This window comes from Quercus lobata, chromosome 4 (assembly GCF_001633185.2).
Source record: "Quercus lobata isolate SW786 chromosome 4, ValleyOak3.0 Primary Assembly, whole genome shotgun sequence".
In the NCBI taxonomy this organism is placed as follows: Eukaryota; Viridiplantae; Streptophyta; class Magnoliopsida; order Fagales; family Fagaceae; genus Quercus; species Quercus lobata.
Window position 1 is genome coordinate 74,242,608 of NC_044907.1, and position 25,108 is coordinate 74,267,715.

The 25,108-nt window shown below is 37.7% G+C and overlaps 1 long non-coding RNA gene and 1 pseudogene across 2 annotated transcripts; one reads left to right on the forward strand and one right to left on the reverse strand.

Moving 5' to 3' along the window:
* Positions 1–1,771: 1,771 nt before the first annotated feature.
* On the forward strand, positions 1,772–2,623 carry LOC115985788 (annotated as a pseudogene).
* A 4,786-nt stretch (positions 2,624–7,409) lies between these two features.
* On the reverse strand, positions 7,410–9,708 carry LOC115983725. Of its 2 annotated transcripts, none has more exons than XR_004090169.1 (2): positions 9,515–9,708; positions 7,410–8,049 (listed from the first exon to the last, which is right to left on the reverse strand). It is a non-coding gene; the product is annotated as an uncharacterized LOC115983725 (long non-coding RNA). The 2 variants fall into 2 exon arrangements; XR_004090168.1 differs by lacking the exon at positions 9,515–9,708 and adding an exon at positions 8,687–8,850.
* Between the last annotated feature and the right edge of the window lie 15,400 nt (positions 9,709–25,108).

The window sequence follows — 25,108 nt, forward strand, 5'->3', positions numbered from 1 at the left end:
TAAATTATTTTTTAAAAGTTTTAATATTACTTTTATAAAAGGGAAAAAAAAATAGTTTTTCATTTTCTTTTATGTAAAATTTTTAAAGATATTTCCTATACCCATGTCCTTGAACGTCCGGTAACTTTTCCAGTGTCGGGTTAAATAGAATTATTAAGATTTATTTATTTTTTGAATAGAATTATTAAGATTTTAAAAGACGTGCAATCGGCAAATTAATAACATATGTCAAGATTGCAGCATGGCTTCAGTGAATGGGATAGAGCGGAAAAACGAGGTTATTAAAAAAGCGTTCCCTTATTTTTATTATGTACATAGTCCCTAGGAGCTTTCTTGCTTAGATATTTGGACAAGTCTGCCACAATTAGCTGTAATCAACTAATCATAGAATTTTCCCATAAAAAAAAAAAAAAAAAACTAATCAAAGAATTCAAAAAAAAAAAGAAAAAAAGAAAAAAAAGAAGCTGTAATCCATAAGCGCCCAAATCTTGGGACGTGCCTCATTTTTATCAAGACAGAATATAGATATTTTCAATTTCAATTATAGATGAAAAGAGATCTGATTAGTTAGCCTAACTAGTAAATTACTTTTGTGGGTAAAAAACCAAATTACTACTCAATTAACCTTACCCACAACAACCAAGCAAGCAACCCTCCAAACTTAAAAAGCTTTTTTTTTTTTTTTGAAACATTCAACTTATAACAAAACAAAACAAAGAACTGAGAGAAATAATACAAAGCTTCTGACCAGACTGCATTGCCCCCATCAATCAACAAAGAAGAGGATAAAATTATCAAGGAAAAAACAAGTTACAGTTACCCACAGTGAATGTTTATTATTTAAATATATAATATACAATTTTCAAAATAAAAAGCAATGGTGAAATAATTAACAGGAAAAGGCAATGGTGAGAGAGGATGACTGTGATATAATCATTTAATATTATTAAAAAAATAATTATAAATATCTCATTTTATAATCAGACTAAAAGATTTAAATTTCTCAAAAACCTTGGTCTAGGGGGTAATATTGTCATTTAAAAAATTTCAGGAGTAACAATTGAAAAAAAAAATGTCATTTCATGCAATCACTTTTCATATAGGAAATCGAAACTCTATATTGAAAATACTGAAAAATAAAATATTATTAATTGAAAAATATCCTTGAAATGGACTAGAATGCAAATGATTAAAGGGTAATTGATTTTAATTAGTCTTTTAAATAGAAAAAATAATCAACCACCTAAAATTCTCATCAGTCCAATCAAATAAAGGATGAACATATATGCATGGAATGAGAATTTAGAACATAATTGAGAATTTGAATTTATAAATTAATTATTCCTTTTCACAAATAAATAATTAATTAATGAAAAATCATTTTTAGTCCCTACATTTTCAGATGATTCCCATTTTAATACCTACATTTTATTTTTACCGTTTTTAGCTCCTATCTTGAAAAACGCTTCTCAATTTGGTTCTTATCGTTACATCAAAAACGAAAAATGCTAACGTAACAAACAACAGGAATAAATAATAGTAAATTAATGTCCACGTGACTTAAATTAATAATAATAATAAAAATTTTGACAATAAAAAATATCATGTCAGTATTTAAATTAAAAAAATTAATTTATTAATTTAAACTAAATAAAAAAAATTAAAAACAGAATTAAATATTAAAAATTACATGAATTAAGATTTAAGTATGTCTTGAACAAAAACACAAACGCAGATCTAAAAACAAAAATCCAAAAATTAAAATCTAAAAATTAAAAATCTCAAAATCACTATTTTCTCAAACCCAGCAATATCATCAAATCCTAAAGCCTCATACTATCAAACCAATCCAAAAATACAACGCAATCAATCCAAACAAAAAAATCTCAAACTCAGAACAACCCCTCTCTTCAAATAAATCGAAGCTGTGGTTTCGCTGAGGAAGCTCACGAGGACTAGAGAAGACCTTAGGGTTTTGCTCTGTACTCCTCAGCTACTCTCCGCCGTCCGGTCGTTGATTCAATCCAAATACGCCGCCATACAAGTCAACACCATCGCTTTGTTGGTGAACCTCTCTTTGGAAAAGCGCAACAAGGTGCAGATCGTGCGATCAGGATTCGTTCCGCTCTTGATCGACGCGTTGAAAGGCGGATTCAGCGAGTCGCAGGAACACACCGCCGGCGCTCTCTTCAGCTTAGTGTTGGAGGACGACAACAAAATGGCAATCGGAGTGTTAGGAGTTCTGCCGCCATTGATGCATGCGCTGAGATCAGAAAGCGAGCAAACTCGGCACGACTCAGCACTGGCACTGTACCACTTGACTCTAATTCAAAGTAACCGTGTCAAGCTAGTGAAACTCGGAGCCGTGCCGAGTCTTTTAGCAATGGCTAAAACCGGCGAGTCAGCGAGTCGCGTGCCGTTGATTCTCTGCAACTTGGCTGTATCCGTGGAAGGGAGGTCAGCTATGTCTTCAAAGAGGGGTTGTTCTGAGTTTGAGATATTTTTTGTTTGGATTGGTTGTGTTGTATTTTTGGATTGATTTGATACCATAAGCCTTTAGGATTCGGTGATATTGCTGGGTTTGAGAAAATGGTGATTTTGAGATTTTTAATTTTGAATTTTAATTTTTGGGTTTGTGTTCTTAGATTTGGGAATGTGTTCTTGTTCGTTCAAGACAAACTTAAATTTTAATTCATGTAATTTTTAGTTTTTAATTCTGTTTTTAATTTTTTTTATTTAGTAAAAATTAATAAATTAATTTTTTTTAATTTAAATATTGACGTGACATTTTTTAATGTCAACAAATATTTTTTATTATTAATTTAAGCCACGTGAACATTAATTTACTATTATTTATTTCTGTTGTTTGTCACGTCAGTTTTTTCTGTTTCTGATGTAATGATAGGGATCAAAATGAGAAGCGTTTTTCAGGATAGAGACTAAAAACGGTAAAAATAAAATATAGGAACTAAAATGGGAATTACTGAAAATGTAAGGACTAAAAGTGATTTTTTGCCTAATTAATTTGATAATTTGAAAACCTACTCTCTTTTAAATGGGATCACCCTACTCATATGTTGGGTTACTTTAATTAGGATAAAAATAATGTAATTATCTCTTAAAATATTTAATAAATACTAAAATAAAATAGTTAAAAATGAAATGTCAAACTATCAAAATGCCGATTGGCATTTTGACCACAAGTTAAAGTGTTGAATGATTTTTTTATTTATTTAATCCCGATTGGCAGAAAATTAGAAAGCCCATTTCAACATTTTGATGACAGGGCATCACATGATCTTTTTTGCTTGATTTATCATGTAGTCTCGTTACCTTTTTTTTTTTTTTTTTTTTTTGGCAAAAACACCATTTTAGTTCCTACATTTTAACGTTACAGTTAATTTAATCCTTATATTTTCGTAACAATCAATTTGGTTCCTGGTATATCTAAATTATAGTTAATTTGATCCCTACTGTTAACTCACTAACGAAAATTGCTTATGTGGCAAATGATGTGCATAGTTGGCAAGTTAGACACGGACATGGATTAAAAAATAATATTAAAATTTTTTACTAACATTAAAAAAATACCAACTCAACATTTTAATAACTTCAAAATTCCACATCATCAGAAAAAAAAAAAAAGAAAAAAAAAAGCCACAACTCTAAAAATAAAATGAATCTAAAAAACTAAAACTGGGGATTTTCTTTCATTTTGCAATCCAATCACACACAAAGATCCAAATATTTGCAAAACTCTTTCAAGTTCACTCCTTACCAACACTGCCACTCCAGGTCGTGGCTCTCTTTGTTTTTTCCTAGCCACTATCCCTTCTCTGTCTCTCTCTCTTTGCTTTCTCTTTGCCTCTATGACCACAGACACTAAGCTTCACCTCTCACGAACACCAAGCTCCACCTCTCATGGCCATAAGCCACCATCAAAGTAACCTCCTCACTCTTTCTCTTGACCTCACTCTCTCTCTTCTTTGTTCTCACTGCAAGTAACCCAAGGCAAGAACACCCATCTTCACTCCTTCACCGTTGACCCCCCATCGCCACGATCGAAGGTGAATCTTATTTATTCCACTTCAAGTGCTGTGATTTCTTGGGTTCTTCATTGCCGTGATTGGGGTTTTTTATTGGGTTTAATTTATGGGTTTAAGATGGTGCGTGTAAACAACTAAATTTCTTGAGCTTCTGTGGAATTTCTTTGTATTTTTAAGTTTCAGCTTTGTGAATTGTAGGTGGGTTTGTATCCTGTAATTATTGAGTTGTTGTGGATGAGAGAATAAGAGAATGTATGCACTGTGAGTTTGTGAAGTCTAAGCTTGTGTGTATTGATGGACTGTTGGAGTGTTCGCAGATTTTGGATGTGTGTTTGGAGTGCAAGAAAATGAAAGAAAATCATCAGTTTTAGATTCATTTTGTTTTTAGAATTGTGGGGTTTCTTTTGTTTTTTCTGACGTAGCATTTTGTAATTATTAAAATGATGAGTAGATATTTTTTTAATGTTAATAAAAAAAATTTTAATATTATTTTTTAATCCATTTCAGCATCAAGCTTACTAACTGCGCACACTGTTTGCTACATAAGTAATTTCTGTTAGTAAGTTAACGGTAGAAACCAAATTGACTGCAAATTAAAAATATCAAGGACCAAATTAATTGTTACGAAAATGTAGGGATCAAATTGATTGTGACGCCAAAATGTAGGGACTAAAATGGTCTTTTTGCCGCCTTCTTTTTTTTTTTTTTTTTTTTTAAAAGGCCAAACTTATGTTTTAGTTATCTTAATTAAAAATAAACGCATAATTGCATTGAATAATAAAATAGAAACAATGTTATCATTTAATTTTAATGTGCCTACGTATTTAAATTCGATTGTAGAACCTAATATTAAGATCTTGTAGAGTTTCATTACGGATTCGGATTCTCTAGAGTTCATAAGATACCCTACCAAATAAATTTAAAGAAATCTATTAGTAGAGTACCCTAGGAATTTTAGAGGATCTAAATCCATTTGAGATATGATAGAGCCTACCTTTCTAATTCTTATCAATAGGCAATCAAATTTTAACAAGGCAGATGCATGGACATTAGTTTCTCTTAAACAATTTCTTTTTTCCCTAATAGTAAATTATGTAAACCCTTTAATATTAATATACCATTGTAATATACAAATGATCAAATGTGTTTGTGTTTTAAGGTTTGTCAAGTTTACAAAATATGTTATCGGTATATAGTCTGATACAAATACCAATAAATAAAATGATTTTAGAATCTATAGACACATAGCTCTTATATATGCATATATATGCATGCGAGGTGTGCGATGCTCTTGGATAAGTGGCACGTACACGTGCAATCAAGATCAGATAGTGATTTTTTATTTTATTAACATAAAATGGGATGCATTAGATCATAATTTGTAAAAGTTTTTTTCACTACCGTACACCCTTAGTACGGGTCACTCCACAAGTATAAGTGCTTATAGGGTGTTGAGGGAAAAAGTCGGGGTTCAAGTTTTCAGGAGTGAGCTTCACACACATATACACTTAGATTATACTGGAATAAAATTTCTATCTTGTATCAAAAAAAAAAAAAAAAATCTAATACAAAATAATTGATTTTTTAAAAGATAATTGTTTTATGGGCCTATATCATACACAATTTTGGTAAGAAATTCTGTTAAAATGAAACAGATACTGGGAAGGAATCTAAGAGTGTTGGGGCGAGATTTAACTATTTAAGCCATCTGCGTATTGAACAAGGCTCAGATGGGATTCGGAAGGTTTTATGGGCTAATATAGCTGAAGATTCTGGTCTTCAGCCCAAGAAAACTTAAAGAAAAAAAATGGTTTGGAAGCCCAAACATTCTAACACTCTTAACCCCAAGCCCATATCTTCTTCAAAACCCAACATCACCCAAACCCAAACCCACACACAAAACCCAACTCCTTATCTTACACAATACTCACATCCTTTAAGCCCAACTCCTTATTTTGGTCTTTTTTAGGTTTTAGAAGTATTTTGGTAATTTTTAGGTTATTTTGATCATTTTTTAAGGTTTAGGGGATATTTTGATTATTTTTAGTGGTTTTGGGGTAGTTTAAAGTTGGATAATTTGTAGAAATAATACTTGGATTATAATTGGGTCTAATTGAGTACCCAATTAAAAGCCAATAAACATTAATATTAATTGGGTTATACTCATTTAACTAAATTAATAATTTGGTGAGTTTAGGTCTCATTTAAGTGAACAGGTTTGGGTGGACAAATGTGTTTGGATTGATTTTGCCACCTCTACTGCCGATACAAGTTGACCACCACAAGTGAAGATGATGTAGGCTCGTTGGTATGTGGTGAACTAAGAATCATCACCGATTAGGCCTATTAGTAGCTTGGGTTGCTTCAGTTTTTGGTTTCTGAGCATCTAGTGGTGGAAGGATTTTGGCTAGGTTGGTTTGTGCAATGGGTTGGTGTGTAATGGAGTGGATATGGCTGTGGAGGAGGATATAGAGATAGACTTGGGTTTGGAAATGAAGAAGAGAATGGTAGTGGAAAAGGAAAGAAAAGTCTTGGGATTGCATCCGAATGAACCTATTTTTTAAGAAAAGAAGAGTCCTTGTTAATTTATCAGACTCTTTGTGGTATTCCAAGCCAAGTACAAATGAAATGTTTTTTAAGAAAAGAAGAGTCCTTGTTAATTTATCAGACTCTTTGTGGTATTCCAAGCCAAGTAAAAATGAAATGAAATGAAGGAAAGAGTTTGAAAAGCTAGCCAATCATGTGGGTTAGTCAAATTCTAGGAAGTTTCCTCTTTTACAAATACCCTAATGCCTATGTTTATTTACAAAAGAACCAAATTGTTTTAGCTTTTACTAACTAATCTTATTAGTTTATTAGGAATTTTCTTAAATGTTTATATTAAAATAATTAAATTAAAAAATATGACCATTATATTTGAATTTACCACATTGCAATCTAGTCACTTGAACCACCATTCTGGTTACCAGGGACACTGTTTTGGCGACTGATACCTGAAGTCCGATAATCAAAAATATCATTTCAACCACCGATACTAATAGTCCAATCACCGGAGACACCACTCCGGCAGTGGTTATCGGAGCAACTATTCTAGTGATCTGGTCATTGGACCTCTAGCACCAACAGCTTCGCTACCTAAGCCATTGGTTTTGGTGGTTGCTTGAAAAATAAGTTTAAATTCAAAAAGTATGATCATTAGAGATAATAATAAAAAATGAATGAAGAATGAATATTTTATTGAAATCTCTTCTAAAATAGATTAACTGATATTGGTGTTTTGGAAAAGTGGTTGTGTAAAATAAAATAAAATAAAAAAGTTTTTTTGCTAAAATAAATAGCATATTAAGTTTTTATGCTAAAATAGACATAATATTTTACATGAATTAGTGCAATTGCTCTAAAGCTTCAAATTGTACATAACGCAACCATAATACAACCTGCAAAACATTAAAGAGTGCAACTCACTGTTCCTCATGAAAATAGGAAAAACCTGCCACACATATTCCCAACAAATTTTGGGACTTTATTCTAGCTGAAAGAAATGTTTGAAAAGCATCTTATTACTTGCAGGTGTAGCAGTAGATACCATTAGGGTCACAGATTTAAGCTCTCTCGCCTCAAATCTCCAAGCAAGATGCTAATTACGACAGTTATATGGACGCAATTCTCCATGACAAAGGCAAGCCAAATTACCTTGACGATTAGTTGTGCATGTTCTCCCAGAGCTCTTGCGTAATCTGAATTAACTGTGCATGTTCCTCCAGAGCTCTCGCATAATAATCTGAATTAACTGTGCATGTTCCTCCAGAGCTCTCGCATAATTATGCGAGAACTCTGGAGGAATATGCACAAATAATTCAGATGGCCATGTCAACTTCAACCCATTTTTCGTTGTTAAAATTTCAGCTGCCACTTCTGTAATTACTAGGATATTCACAACAGATTTGCCATCAAGCTCTAAGATCTCCCCTACCTCTTTCATGAATGAGAGCTTATCACCGTTCTAAACACATTTTATAGAACCGTTATTTTAAAAAAGAAACAGAACCAGTATTATTAGTATCTTTGTTAAAAAAAAGTTTAATATTAGTGTGCATGAGTTTGGTTGGATTAGATTTAGGATATTATTCAACCTAATTCGATGCAAATCCCTAATCAACTCAACCCCTATTAATCCTATTAAAAATAAATAAATAAATAGACTCATAAAGACCAGCTTAGGATGAGTTGAGGTAATTTTGTTAAGTGTAATAAAAAATACTCAACAAAAAAGAGAGAGTTTTTATTCAACTAATTAAACTTATAATTAGATAAATGAAGAAATTAAAACAACTAAATATAATATTCTAACATTATCAAAATAAATCAAAATAACAAATTTACAAAAAAATCTCTAAATTCAAAATAAATACGTAAATTTTAAATAAATAATTTTTCAACAATTAATTTTGGGGGTTAGAATGGAATCAATGGATTACTTATTGAAAATTTTACTAATTCAAATCCAAACAAATTCAAGTTTTTCGATTTATAAATCAAATCCAACCGATGAATTCGTGAAAAAGACCATTTGATAAGTCAAAATTAGTTAATGATAGTCAAGAATGACAATATAATCAGTGTAGTTGATGGATTCTTACCCAGTTATCAAAAAGATAGAGGTTTCGGTTTCCATATGGGACTGGCTTTCCAGTCCAACGCACAAGCTCTTGATTTTGCTGCCTATAGTGAAACGCCACTATAGCCAAAAAACCACCCAAAAAAAAAAAAAAAAAACTGATTACCAAAAATTAATTTTTGGTAATCAAAAGAATTTTTTTTTTGACGTGAAAAAGTTTTTTTTTAATTGAATTAAGATTGTAATTAAATTAATATTACAATTTTAATTAAATTAATATTACAATTTTAATTAAATTAAAAGATACAAAACAAAATAAAATACAAACACTATAGCTATCCAAGCAAATTCAAAATGAAACACAAACCCACCTAAAAATATTCAAAATCAAACACATCATGCTCACATCCAAAAATTTTTAAAAAAAAAAAAAAAAAAAAAAGCAACTTCAAATACAAACACTATAGCTATCCTAGTAAATTCAAAATGAAGCACAAATCCACCTAAAATAATTCAAAATCAAACACAACATGCTCACATGCAAAAATTAAAAAAATAAAATAACAACTCCACCCCAACACATTCAGCCGCCACAAACCAACCTGCAAAAAGAAACATCAAATTGATTTTGAATTTTTCACTACTTTCTTGTTTCTATTAACAAAGATATTATCACACTTGAGATAGATCTATCAATAATAAAAAGCCAAAGAATTAACAAAAATTAATCAGAAATCTCAAAGACCCACAAAGCAAAGTTGGCAGCAAACATGGAATAGACCAAAACTATTATCAGAAAATAAAGAGACCAAAACAATCATAATTTTTTTTTTTTTAAAAAAATGCTTACCTGCAACTATACAACCAATGGCTTCAAACACCATTTATAAATTTGAACAAAATCAATAAGCTGCAACACCCAAATCCAAAAGCCACAAACATTAACACCACCACAAATAAAACAAAAGAAATAAAATCAAAATAGAGAGGAAGAGAAAATAATCAATTCAGGCGTGAAGTGAAAGAAGAGTGAAAGAAAAAGAAAAGAAGAAAGATGGAGGAGTGGATTTAAGGGAGAAAAAGAAAGAAAGGAAAAAAACAAAAAAAAATCAAAAGAGAATGGAAGTCTGAGGCTTGGCGTGGAGATAAGGGAGAGATATAGGAGAGTGGGGGTAGGTGGGGGTTTTAAAGTTTTTTTAAATATATATATATATATATTTATATTTATATAAAAGGAGAAATGATAAGTATGTATAGGTGTGTGTATATATAAAAATATGATATATCATCACATTTTCATAATATTTTTACAACAAATTTTAAGTGGTAGGTTGTTAGTAATTATTATTATTAGGGTAAAAAAGTAATCTTAGTATTGATTCAAATTTGAACCAATAACAACTAACCATATATGATTTGTTGTGAAAATATTGTGCAAATATTATAGACGTAACATCTCTCATACATAAAAAATATAAATATATATATATATATAAAGAGAAATGATATATCAATAATATTTTCACAAAATTTTTACAACAAATTCTAAGTGACAGGTTGTTACTGGTTATTATTGTTAAGGCAAAAAAATAATCTTAGTATTAGGTCCAAATTTGAACTAATAACAACTAACCACCTATAATTTGTTGTGAAAATATTACGAATGTAATATTTCTCACATTCTATATATATATATATATACAAACACAACTAAATATTTTGAGATAAGTCATAAAATATTCTAGGAATATTCTATGGCATCTTCCTAGAATATGCCATAGTATTAGTTTAAGCTTGAACCCATTCGGTTTTTTTTATTTTATTTTATTTTTATTTTTACATTTACAGAAAATTGTAGAATATGCACTTTATATATATATATATATATATAAAGAGAAATGATAAGTATGTATATGTGTGTGTATATATATATATATATATAAATATGATATATCACAATATTTTCATAATATTTTTATAATAAATTTTAAGTGGCAGGTTGTTACTGGTTGTTATTATTAAGGCAAAAAAGTAATCTTAGTATTAGGTTCAAATTTGAACCAATAACAACTAGCCACCTATGATTTGTTGTGAAAATATTATAGACGTAACATCTTTCATATAATATATATATATATATATATATACAACTAAATATTTTGAAATATACCATAGAATATTCTATGGCATATTCCATAGAATATTCTATAGCATATTCCATAGTTTTTGTTTATGCTGAAACCAATTCAAGTTTTTTTTTTTTTTTTTTTTTTTTTTTTTTTTTTTTTTTTTTTAAAGAATATTGTAGAATATGCCATAGTATTTGTTTAAGCTTGAACCTATTCTTTTTTTTTTTTTTTTTTTTTTTTTAAGAATATTGTAGAATATGCACTTTTTGGACCTATAATGGCGTTTGGTAAACGCCACAATAGGTCCATTATTATTATTTTTGGCCGGATTCTTCTTAACGTTGTTTTTTTTGGGGTGGTGCACAAACGCCACTATAGGTCTTTTTTCTCCTTTGACTCTTATAAAAATAAAAAAAAAAAAAAAAAAAATCCAACCAAGAACCGATTATAAAAAAAAAAAAAAAAAAAAAAAAAAAAAAAACTAAAATAAAAAGTGCCTGTAGTGGTGTTTGTGAAACGCCACTTGTAAAGACGCGATTCGTAACAACCCGTAACAGTGTTGGGTTCGTACGTAAAAAGACCCAAACAATATGATTTGTAGAGCGTGGGTGTAAAAAACTGGGTTAACTTTTGTATATAATAAAAAGAAAATACAATCTCTCGTATATTGAAAGCTTAAGGTTAGCACAACGATCGTTTTTCCTAGGTCATCGGTGTCGTTCTGTTTACTCTCTTTTTTGCTCTTTTTCTTTGTCTTTGTTTTTCTTTTTTTTTTTTCTTTTTTTTTGTTCGATCCTTTTTGCATATTCTTCTTTCAGTTTATATACCACCCTTTGCCTTTCATCTTCACCACACACGTGTAGGTTGGGTTCGGAAGATTTCTTTTTGTCCCATCCAGCACCTCCTGGAACTTCTTATGGGCAGCTGTAAGGCTGCCTCCTTACTGTTCAGATATCACATCCACATTAATGCGGCCAAAGAGTTGGTTGAGAAGTCATTAATGCGGAGGCAGCTGTGGTTACAGATATTTGTTTATCTTTTCCCTTTTACCCTTGGTCTGTGATCCTATCTGTATTGGTGACATAATTCCGAGGCCCGGCTGCCACAAGATCGCACCCTGCTCGTCCTCGGACGCACAGTGCCGAGGAGTATGGCGTCCTCGAATGAATACAGCACCTCACCCTCGTGATATTGACTACCACCCCCTTCAGCAATTACCTTATGACCGGACTTGGCCTCCTCGGACGAATATGCATCCTCGGATGGGCCACAGGCCCAACAATTTTGACCTTAATGGACCTATTGATCGAAGGGCCTCCCACAATAGCCTCTCAAAATTCTACTTTTCGACTCCTTGGGAGAGAAGGTGGATTTTGACGTCATATGCCCGTACTTATGCGTGTTTCGGGGCATGCCCCTGACGCTTCAGCATCCCGATTTTGGCAGCATTAAATTTTGACAACACCCATGTCTCCCACGTTCGACGGTGAGATCTAAATCAAACGGCAGAAGGCTTCCCTTGTTTTGTGTGCGAGAATTTCACCGTTCACAATCCTCACATGACTATAAAGGCGTTCCCTAATTAAACCTGTACTTTACTTTCGATGATGGTTCCAGAGCTCATACATTGAACCTGCCTTTCTCCATCCTTCGTTATTCTCCTGGTGACTACAAATAATCGTACGTCGTCCGTGGTCCTTCATTTGAACCTGTAAGTCCTCTTGAAGTTTTTACCACTTTTGTTTCAAACCTAATAGTCCTTTCTACTAAGTTTTTTAGAAAAATGGGGAAACAAAAGAATCCATTTTGATGTCTCGTTGAGTCCGAAGAAGGTATTAGAAACTTTCGCTCTAAGTATAAAATCCCCCCAACGGTAGGGATGAGGTATGCCGCCCAAGGGGAGTGGGTTGATGCCAGGCAAACTGGGGAAGTAGTTATCCCCATAATCGCCTTTATAGAGGGCGGGATGACCATCCCCATGGGTAGTATTACTAGGAGTTACCTCAACTTCTTTAGGCTATCCCATACCTAGTGTGCTCCAAATATGTTTAGGGTCTTGGGAAGCATAGACGTTCTGAATAAGAGAATGGACCTAAAGCTAACCCATCATGACGTGAATTGGGTGTACAACCTTCATCGCTTAGCTGACCAGGGATATTATCTCAAATCGAGATACCCTTAAGTAAGGCTAATTCAGTGCCTCCCCACCTCAAATAAGAACCTAAAGGAGGATTTCCTCATTCTCTCCGGGGAATGGCATGATGGTTTGCTCTGTCCGACAGTGGAGGGAACACCAGGTGGGCGCGTAGTCATAGATCTATACTATTTAGTTCATGAACACATTTCATTCGCTTTTTTCCTTTTTTATTATTTTTGACTCCTACAATTTTAACTCTAGAATCAACGGTTTTGCAGATAGACGCTACACGAAGCCCAATCTCAGGTTGGTCAATAAGACGAGCCTAGATAGGTTATTGAAGGCTGAAATATACGTGAATGAGGCTGATGGTCAGCTTCAGGCAGCACACTTAATTCTCGGCTATACCCCCCTTTCTTTTGCTTTTCAAGCGCCGAAGTGCATGATTAGGGCACGCGATTCTCAGCTTCACCGTATCAGTGTTGCCTACGAAGGGTTCATTGTTCCAGAGGGTATTCCGCTTCCCCAGTACACGCCTCGCACAGAGCCTATTTTCGTAGCCAGCATCTCGGTGGGAACTTCTTCACCCTCACCTTCCCTCAGGAAAGAGGGAATAAAAAGGGGAAGGAAAAAGGAAAGAGGCGAGGAAACCTTTGTAACAGTATTTAAGTCCTCGGACGATTTCGGGGTTTTTGATCAACCCACAAGCCCCGAGGAAGACCCTGACGAGATGGGGATACAAAGAAAACCCCAGAAAAACTTGCTGGAGCTGATGGAAGGTCAGCCGGGAAAGAATGTACCTGCAAAAACAATACCATCCCAGACTTCATCTCTTCCAGCTAGGTCTCCTCCTCCTGCTCCTCGCCACCCTCCTCGATCATCTCCACAACCAGCGCTTCCCAACGCTGCTGAGCAAAAAAGGCGTAGAAAACAGAAGGGTAAGGAGGTGGCAGATACGAGTAAGTCTCGTCCCACTTGAGAGGAGGATGTCCAACGAGCTACAAAGCAGCAGAAAACTAAGCACCAAGCCCCGCGGGGTCAAGAGAAATCTGATTCCCAACATCCTGAGCCACAAGCATGGTTGCCAGTACCTATGCACAGTGGGGAGCCCCTGCGAGATGATGCCTCTATAAGGGACTTTAACGGCGGCATTGGGTGTCATGTAGCCTCGGCCATAGAGGAAGCCTTATTGCTCCCGAAGGACATGGCCGAGAAAAAGAACATGAGGAAGAATGAACTCATCCTCGACAATAAACGATATTTGGGAATGGTAAGAAACTATCTTTTATCTTTTTTTTATTCTATGATTGTTACTCATCAATATGCGCTTTTCATGGGCTATAGTGTTAACCCTTTTTTTTTTTTTTACAGATCATCCAAAATACTTTCAAGCTAAATGAGATGCTCAATGCTTGCTCCGATCAGCTAGATGGCGAAAGGAAAAGACGGGTAATGGTTGTACAGACCTTGTCCAAATCTGAACAAGACTTGACCGACACAAGGAAAAAACTACAGGTCAAAGAGGAAGCTCGCAAGAGCGCTGAGTCGACATCAGAAGGCTACCAGAAGCAGGCCGAGGAACAAGCAAGGCTTCTGTGCGAGGCGAATGCCGAGCTGAAGAGGACTCAGGAGCAAGCTCTTGCTCTTAAGAAGCACCTAGAGGAAACTTAGAAGCTAAGGGAGCGAGCTGAAAAGCTGAAAGAGCAAGCCGAGAAAGCGAAAATCAACTCCGAACAGGCAATGAATGAAGCCGAGCAGAGAGGCTACGAAGTTGGTATAGCTGAAACTGAGAAAGTTTTGAGAGCCGAGGTTCCGGAGGTATGCCGCATCTACTGCGCAAGAACTTGGAGCGAGGCTCTTAACCGTGCTGGGGTTGAAGCCTCATCTGAGCTACGTAGGCCAGAGAACGTATTCTATCCCGAGGCGATACGCCCCTCAGTTCTTCAACCCCATCAGGCTGATGCTCCTTCTCCAGTTATTAACCTCAACGAGGAGGTTTTGCCTCGCAATTCTCCTCCTCGCGGCCAACCGGGACCAATTAAAGAGGGACTGGCCCCTCCAGGAGCTTCCCCAGACAAGACCACCACCGCTTCGGAGGCAGAGACGGCCTCCCAGGGTTTTCAACAGGAATTGGACTCCACAGTTCTACCAACTGGGGGCATTACCAAAGCCAAAGATGGAATCGCAACTTCGGAGGCAGACCTACCCGCCAGCCAGATCCCACAGATCCAATTGAAATTAAAAAAGTAGAACCTGTTTTGTAACTTTAAATAGACACTTAGTAAAGGACTTCCTTGCTCATTTTCTTATTGCTCTTGCGGCTCTATGTTATCTTTGCACTCATTCACTTTGTCGTTGTAATTTTGTATGGGTTCATTTCAACCTCCTTCTTCATTGTACGCCAACTTGTGTCCAAAGCTCTCTCTCTGACTCCTCAATGAATGTTATAGGGCATTATTTCCCGTCAAATTTATGATTAGAAGATTTATCACAACTCTGTTACCATTCAATAATTCAATACACAACATAGAAGGTTAATTTCTACCAAGTTTATGGTCCGAGGACCTGGCATAACTTAGCTTCTGTTCCACATTTTAATATACATTATAGGATGTTAATTTCCACTAAATTTGCGGTCCAACGACCTGGCGTAACTTAGTTTCTGTTTAACATTTCAATACAAATCATAGGACGTTAATTTCCACTAAGTTTGCGATCCGAGGACCTGGCACAGCTTAGTTTCTGTTTAACATTTCAATATAAATTATAGGATGTTAATTTCCACTAAGTTTGCGATCCGAGGACCTGGCATAACTTAGTTTCTGTTTAACAATTCAATATAAATCATAGGACGTTAATTTCCACTAAATTTGCGATCCGAGGACCTGGCACAACTTAGTTTCTGTTTAACATTTCAATATAAATTATAGGATGTTAATTTCCACTAAATTTGCGATCCGAGGACCTGGCATAACTTAGTTTCTGTTTAACAATTCAATATAAATCATAGGATGTTAATTTTCACTAAATTTGCGATCCGAGGACCTGGCACAGCTAAGTTTGCGATCCGAGGACCTGGCACAGCTTAGTTTCTGTTTAACATTTCAATATAAATTATAAGATGTTAATTTCCACTAAATTTGCGATCCGAGGACCTGGCACAGCTTAGTTTCTGTTTAACATTTCAATATAAATTATAGGATGTTAATTTCCACTAAGTTTGCGATCCAAGGACCTGGCATAACTTAGTTTCTGTTTAACAATTCAATATAAATCATAGGATGTTAATTTCCACTAAATTTGCAATCCGAGGACCTGGCACAGCTTAGTTTCTGTTTAACATTTCAATATAAATTATAGGATGTTAATTTCCACTAAGTTTGCGATCCGAGGACCTGGCATAACTTAGTTTCTGTTTAACAATTTAATATAAATCATAGGATGTTAATTTCCACTAAGTTTGATATCCGAAGACCTGGCACAGCTTAGTTTCTGTTTAACATTTCAATATAAATTATAGGATGTTAATTTCCACTAAGTTTGCGATCCGAGGACCTGGCATAACTTAGTTTCTGTTTAACAATTCAATATAAATCATAGGATGTTAATTTCCACTAAGTTTGCGATCCGAGGACCTGGCACAGCTTAGTTTCTGTTTAACATTTCAATATAAATTATAGGATGTTAATTTCCACTAAGTTTGCGATCCGAGGACCTGGCACAGCTTAGTTTCTATTTAGCATTTCAATATAAATCATAGGATGCAGGAGTACAGGATGTATGATTGACGTAAGTTAAAAGAAAATATTTGAATTGAAACACTTTTATTAATAATAATACCTTTTGAGATTATTTACATTCCAAGGATGGAGTACAGGTTTTTCATCTAGGTCCTCTAGATAGTAGGCTCCTATTCCTGCTATAGAAGTGATCCGATATGGCCCCTCCCAATTAGGTCCCAGTTTTCCCCAATTTGGATTCTTAGTGGCCCCCAGGACTTTCCTCAGCACTAGATCTTCTATGGCTAACGGCCTCATCCTCACATTGCTATCGTAGCCCTGCTTGAGTTTATGCTGGTAGTAAGCTAGTCGAACCATCGCACTCTCCCTTCGTTCTTCAATCAGGTCTAAACTTTTCTCCAACATCGCATCATTATTACCCGAAGAGAAAGTACTGGTCCTTAACGTTGGGAATCCAGTTTCCAGGGGAATGACGGCTTCGGCCCCATAGGTCATGGAGAAGGGAGTTTCCCCCGTCGAACGTCGGGGTGTGGTCCGATACGTCCAAAGCACATGTAGCAATTCTTCCACCCATTTTCCTTTCGCGTCATCCAGTCTCTTCTTAAACCCATTGACTATTACTTTGTTAATAGCTTCAGCCTGCCCATTGCCTTGTGGATAAGCTGGAGTGGAATATTTGTTTCTTATTCCCAGTTCTGAACAATATTCCCTAAAGGCGTTGCTATCGAATTGGAGTCCGTTATCTGAGACAAGAGTTCGGGGAATTCCAAATCGTGTAACAATGTTCCTCCAGACAAACTTCTTCACATCTACGTCCCTGATGTTCGCCAAGGGCTCAGCTTCAACCCATTTAGTGAAGTAGTCTGTGCCGACTAGCAGGTACTTCTTGTTTCCTATGGCTTTAGGAAAAGGGCCGACAATGTCCAGCCCCCATTGCGCAAAAGGCCAAGGGCTAGAGAGAGGGTTAAGAACTCCTCCCGGTTGGTGGATATTCAGAGCATATCTCTGACACTGATCGCATTTCTTAATGTACTCCTACGCTTCCCTCCGCATGTTTGGCCACCAATAACCTTGTGTGAGGGCTCGGCATGATAGAGACCTTCCTCCTGTATGGCTTCCACAAATGCCCTTATGCAATTCTTCCAGGATTGACTCTGTTGTCTCAGGAGGCACACAGAGCAAGTATGGCCCAGAGAAGGACCGTCTGTATAACTTTTTATCCTCAGATAACTAGTACCGAGGAGCTCTCCTTCGTATTTTCTCAGCTTCCACCTTATCCTCGGGCAATATGTCACTTTCAAGAAATTTTAATATGCGATCCATCCAGCTTGGCGACAGATTAACTTGATGGATTTGGCAAACCTCCTTTTCTGGTGAGGTGGGAGTACACAAGTCTTTGACGATAATCACCCGAGGGAAATTTCGTATTGAGGAGGTGGCAAGGGTTGCCAAGGAATCAGCGTGGGTATTTTCACCTCGAGGAATATGTAATACGTTGAAAGACTCGAACTCCATTCGCATACGCCTAACCCGGTCCAGATACCCTTGCATCCTTGGGTCTCGGGCCTCCAACTCTCCGGTCACCTGGCCGACTACCAACCTCGAGTCTGAGAACAATTTCACTGCCTTTCCACCCATTTTATGGACCATGCTCATTCCCATTATCAAAGCTTCATATTCTGATTCATTGTTAGTAGCCGAGAACCCTAGTCTTAACGACTTCTCGATGATGACCTCTTCGGGGGATATCAACACCAATCCCAATCCTGCTCCCCGTTGGTTTGCGGCCCCATCCACGTACACTTTCCATAAAGACTCCCTTTGTGCAGATATTAGGCCAACCAATTTTTCATCCATGTGATCTTAATTCCTACTAATTTCCTCGGGGCACTCAGCGAATTCAGCCACCAGATCGGCGAGGACTTGACCTTTTACAGAGGTGCGGGGCATATATTTGATGTCAAAAGCACCCAAAATCGTGCCCCACTTGGCAATTCTTCCAGTGTAGTCAGCACTTCTGAGTATGGACTTAAGAGGCAGTTGGGTCAAAATAACCACAGTGTGGGCTTGAAAATAATGCGGAAGTTTGCGTGTTGCATGGACTATCGCCAGTACGGCATTTTCTAATGACAGATATCTCACCTCGGCTTCATGGAGGGATTTACTTACATAATAAACCGACCTTTGGACGCCATTGTCTTCTCGTATCAAGACGAAACTAACTGCATGAGAGGCTACCGCCAAATAAGCATACAACACTTCATCCACTTCAGGGCTAGACATGATAGGCGGCCTGGACAAGTAATCTTTCAACTGCTGGAACGTTTCAGCACACTCCATGGTCCATTCAAATCCCTGCCACTTATGTAATAGGCGGAAAAAAGGACGACACCTCTCAGCCGACCTGGAGATGAACCGATTCAACGCGGCAGTCATCCTAGTCAGTTTCTGCACCTCTTTTGGATTCCGAGGTGCTTGCAAATCGTTAATGGTCTTAATCTGGTCCGGATTCACATAAATTCCTCTATGGGTCACCATGTACCCCAAGAATTTCCCGGAACCTACACCAAAGGAGCACTTCGAAGCATTCAAGCGCAACTTGTATTCTCTCAGTATCCCGAAGATACTTGTGAGGTCTTGCACGTGTTCGGACACTACTTTACTTTTCACAACCATATCATCGATATAAACTTCAATATTTCTACCCAGTTGTGGTTCAAACATTTTCGTCATCATGCGTTGGTAGGTGGATCCAGCGTTTTTCAAGCCGAAGGGCATCACCTTGTAGTGGTAATTCCCAATCGGGGTCACAAAAGTAGTCTTTTCCTGATCGTCGGCGGCAAGCGGTATTTGGTGATACCCTTGAAAGGCATCCAAGAAACTCATCCTGGGGTGACCCACGGTCGCATCCGCCAGCTGGTCGATCTTCGGCATAGGAAATGGATCCTTGGGGCAGGCCTTATGAAGATCCGTGAAGTCCACGCACACCCGCCATTTTTCAGTCTTCTTTTTTACTACCACCGTATTGGCCAACCATTGAGGGTAAAAAACTTCCTTGATAGCCCCTGCCTGCTTGAGCTTGGCAACTTCACTTCTAACCGCCTTGGCATGCTCCTTCGATGGTCGCCAAGGAGGTTGTCTTCTGGGCATAACAGCAGGGTTCATGTTTAGTCGGTGACAAATGAAATTCGGGTCCACCCCTGGGGCTTCATACGGGTCCCATGCAAAAGCGTCCACATTGGCCCGGAGGAATTCCAGCAAATTCACTTTCTCTAGCAAAGGCAACTTGGCCCCAATCTGGAAGAACTTTTCTGGATCATCGGTAACAGCTACCTTCTCCAAATCTTCACACTCTACCCCATTGGCTGGCACGTCTAAACCTGATACTGGGGACTTTAATTGCTATAACTCATTGTCGGCCATAGCCGAGGTTTCTGCTTCTGGCCGATGCTGTATAGCCGCTACTAGGCACTGCCGAGCAGCCGCCTGACTCCCTACTATTTCCAGCACTTGGTCTCCGGATGGGTACTTCACATTCTAATGTAGAGTGGACGAAACCACTTTAAGGGTGTGAAGCCAAGATCTGCCCACAATAGCCATGTATGGAGAAAAGACATCTACGACAATAAAGTCCACCTCCACCACATCCGTACCTGACTGCACGGGCAATTTGATTAGCCCCATGGGGGTGACCAACCTTCCCTCAAAACTTACTAGAGGGGAATTATAGGTTGTTAAGTCCTCTGGTTTCAAACCTAGCCCCTTGTACAAATCTGGATACATCACATCCACAGCACTTCCCTGATCAACCATCACTCTTTGGACATCGTACCCGCTAATCCTTAATGTTACCACCAAAGCATCCTCATGGGGCTGTATGGTCCTAACCAGATCCTCATCTGAAAAACCCAAAATCAAGGGGACACGCCTCTTGGCTCTCTTCAATGCTTGAGAATGATCCTCGGCCAGGGATCGGGACACCGACAACACTCTGGAGGGGCAAGATCCAGTCATTCCCGGGGCCGCAAAGAAACGTTAATCATACCCAGGGGGAGCCTTGATGAAGCGTCCCCACGCACCTCGGAACCTGCTTGGCTCGCCCTTCCGCTGGAGTGATGCAAGAGTTGTTTTAATTTCCCTTCACGGACCAACTGTTCCAAGTGGTCCCATAAATTCCTGCAGTTGTCTGTCGTGTGCCTATGATCCTGATGGTAATGGCAATACAAACTCGGGTTGCGTTTTCTAGGCTCTCCCGCCATCTTGTTCGGCCATTTGAAGAATGGCTCGTTCTTTATCTTCTCCAAAAAATGCTGAACAGGCTCCCGAAATACTGCATTAACAACCTGGGCGTCCGCCGAGCCTGACTGCCCAACAAAGTCCCTTCTTGGTCGGCTGTTATTATAACGATCCGACCTGAAATCCCTCCTCTCTTGAAGGATCATCTTGGCCTTTCCTTTCCCCTGAAATTGATCTTCCTTTACCCTTTTGTACTTATCTATTCTGTCCATCAGCTGGCGCACACTAGTGACAAGTTTACCCGTCAAGGACTTCCTCAAATCGTGATCAGCTGGGAGACCAGCTTTGAAAGTGGTTATAGCCACGGGATCATTCTTTCCCTCTATTTCGTTAAACATTTCCCAGTACCTATCCAAGTAACTCTTGAGAGTCTCGCCCTTTCGCATAGACAAAGTCAATAAGGATCCCAAAGGCCGAGGAGTCCGGCTGCATGTAATAAAGCGAGCACCAAAAGCCCGAGTCAGTGTTTTGAAAGATCCAACAGAATTGGCCCTTAAGCCATGGAACCACCTCACCCCGCAGCGGGACCACATCAGGATGATGTCAACCTGCATCAGGCGGAGTCGAGGGGCTCTCAGCATGGTGGTCCTCGAAGGAGTCCCGAACGGAGAGAAGTCCGAGAGGGGAGTGTACATACAACTCATACCACCAGGAGCCACTCACGGGGGAAGAGTCATGTCTCCCACGCGAAGCATGATGGGAATCTGCAACGCGAGATTGCAGACTTGAAGAGGGAGTTGCGCCATGCATGGCGGGAACGTTCCCCACCTTGCTCTAAACCATCATCTGGGGAGTCGGATGGAACTAGTTACAGGCGGAGGTCGAGAACTCCGCAAAGCGAGACTTTCTCCTATGAAGAGGAGCATCGCCATCGGCGTAGGCGTAGAAGTCCAACTAGCAGGGGCTTGGGAAACGATGCCATGAACAAAGCCTTGAGTCAAATTTCCAAGTCACCCTTTACGAGAAGCATAGACGATGCTACCCATCCTTGGCGGTTCCATCAACCTACGTTCTCTCTGTATGATGGCCATTCAGATCCGGTGGAACATGTAAGCTATTACAGCCAGAAGATGGCTATTCACTCCAAGGATGATGCTTTGATTTGTAAGGACGCGATTCGTAACGACCCGTAACAGTGTTGGGTTCGTATGTAAAAAGGCCCAAACAATATGATTTGTAAAGCGTGGGTGTAAAGAACTGGGTTAACTTTTGTATATAATAAAAAGAAAATACAATCTCTCGTATATTGAAAGCTTAAGGTTGGCACAACGATCGTTTTTCCTAGGTCATCGGTGTCGTTATGTTTACTCTCTTTTTTGCTCTTTTTCTTTGTCTTTGTTTTTCTTTTTCTTCTTTTTTTTTTGTTCGATCCTTTTTGCATATTCTTCTTTCGGTTTATATACCACCCTTTGCCTTTCATCCTCACCACACACGTGTAGGTTGGGTTAGGAGGATTTCTTTCTGTCCCATCCAGCACCTCCTGGAACTTCCTATGGGCAGCTGTAAGGCTGCCTCCTTACTGTTCAGGTATCACCTCCACATTAATGCGGCCAGAGAGTTGGTTAAGAAGTCATTAATGCGGAGGTAGCTGTGGTTACAGATATTTGTTTATCTTTTCCCTTTTACCCTTGGTCTGTGATCCTATCTGTATTGGTGACATAATTCCGAAGCCCGGCTGCCACAAGACCGCACCCTGCTCGTCCTCGGACGCACAGTGCCGAGGAGTATGGCGTCCTCGGATGAATACAGCACCTCACCCTCGTGATATTGACTACCACCCCCTTCAGCAATTACCTTATGATCGGACTTGGCCTCCTCGGACGGATATGCATCCTCGGATGGGCCACAGGCCCAACAATCCTGACCTTAATAGACCTATTGATCGAAGGGCCTCCCACACCACTATAGGTCTTTTTTCTCCTCTAGCTCTTATTTTTTTAAAAAAACTAAAATAAAAAGTGCCTGTAGTGGTGTTTGTTAAACACCACTATAGGTCTTTTTTCTCCTCTAACTCTTATTTTTTAAAATAAAACTAAAATAAAAAGTGCCTGTAGTGGCGTTTGTCAAACGCCACTATAGGTCTTTTTTCTCCTCTGGCTCTTAAAAAAAATAAAATAAAATAAAATAAAAAGGAAAAAAAAATTAAAATAAAAAGTGCTTATAGTGGTGTTTGACAAATGCTACTATAGGCCCTTGGAAACACTGCTATAGACCCTTTTTTTTTTTCAAAAGCCACTATAAGATTCCTCGAACATAGCTATAGATATGCCTATAGCAGCGTTTATAGAAAACGCCACTATAGGTCCAGTTTTTTGTAGTGTATCCTTCGGCGTACCTCAAGGTCCTATTGAATGTGACCGATTCAACTATAAGAGACGAAATAAAATGAGCTTTATATATCCTTGCATGTGATGTGACAAACAAAGCATTTATAAATACAAACAAATGCACATTATGTAATTCCAATAATAGCACGAACGCTCAAGGATAGTGTTGAGTTCTTCTCCATTGGGTTGAACGCCAAGTTGCCTAAAGCCAAATCTATAGTTGCCATGGGTTAGGAGAAGCCTCCAGTGGGTTGGGCAAAACTTAATTCTGATGGGTCTGCCCTTGGTAATCCTGGACTTGCAGGGGGGGGGGGGCGGTGTGATCAGGGACCATGATGGACAATGGTTAAAAGGCTATGCTAGGCCCCTTTGTTGCACCAATAGCTGTGCGGCAGAGCTGTGGGCACTCAAAGATGGTCTCCTTTTAGCAAAGGAAATGAGGCTGAACAACCTCATCATTGAATTGGATGCATTAAGTGTTGTCTTGCTCATGAACAATAATTCTACTAATTTGTTAATGGAGCCACTTCTGATTGATTGCAGGAACCTGGTAAGAGAGATTCCCAACAAGCAGATAACCCACATCTATACGGAGGCCAACCAATGTGCTGATGCAATGGCCAAGCTAGGTGCAAGTAGCTTAGCATCTTTTGTTGTCTTTTTGTACCCACCGCCTGTGGTGGAAAGAATTTTTAGCTTTTGACAAAGCTAACTTGCGTGGTAACAGACTGATTAATTCCTAGTTTTATGATATTTCCATGGTTGACCAAAAAAAATAATAATAATAATAGCACGAACACAACTTTGCACTGCACATTACAGACACACACACACACACACATATATATATATATATATATATATTCAACAAATATTTAACATTTTTTTGGTTCGACTCGTGTTACCAAATCGTAGCACTAGTACAAACTAATTTTCTTTTCATTATAATATTTTTTGGCCGAATCATTGTTTAGAACTAAAATCATCAAATATTATTAATAAATATACAAAAATTTTAATTAGAATTTAGGACAGAATCCAATCATCAGTTCACTTAAAAGTTTTTTGGGCATATGTGTGTGAATTAAAGTTTGGAAGGCATGGCCCCTTGCTACTATGGTGGCTCCGCCACTGAAGCTTGCTCAATCCGCCGAGACTAAATCGGGCAGAATATCAATTAAGTCAAGATTTAAGCCAATCCAACTCCGACAAGACCGGTTGATTTCGACTGTTCTAATCTCTCGCATGTTGTGTGTTGTGTAAGGCCGTGTATGGCCAACCTGTGACTCGTCTAAATGTCACTGCGCTGTACATGTGCAAATATGAACCAAAATGCAAAGCTACTGCTCTATTAATCAAATTCCATCTATATATGCAACCCAAATCCCATTCATTCACTCAAAAAATAAAGAACAGAGTTGCACCACACTATGAAAGCTTAGATAAGATGGCCTAACTACTCTGATCAACAGTTTAACACCATCAAAAATCACAATCAAACACAAACGCAAAGTAATACATATAGATATTGGAAACTCAAATCTCATAGGTATTTAAGAGCTACGTCTATATATATATATATATATATATATATATGATCTGAGAAATCGACAAATAAAGTGCTGTGAAAGGCCGTACATGCGTATTTACGCAACCATTAGTCGTAAAGACAATCTGATCCTCGTCATGGTGTCACAAAACAAAAATTTAGAAACAGAAACGAAGTGCAAAGAAAGCAAAATAAAAACTCATAGATCGATTAAAAATTTGTGAGATATCAAGAAACAAAGATGGGCTAACTCTGATAAACACGAA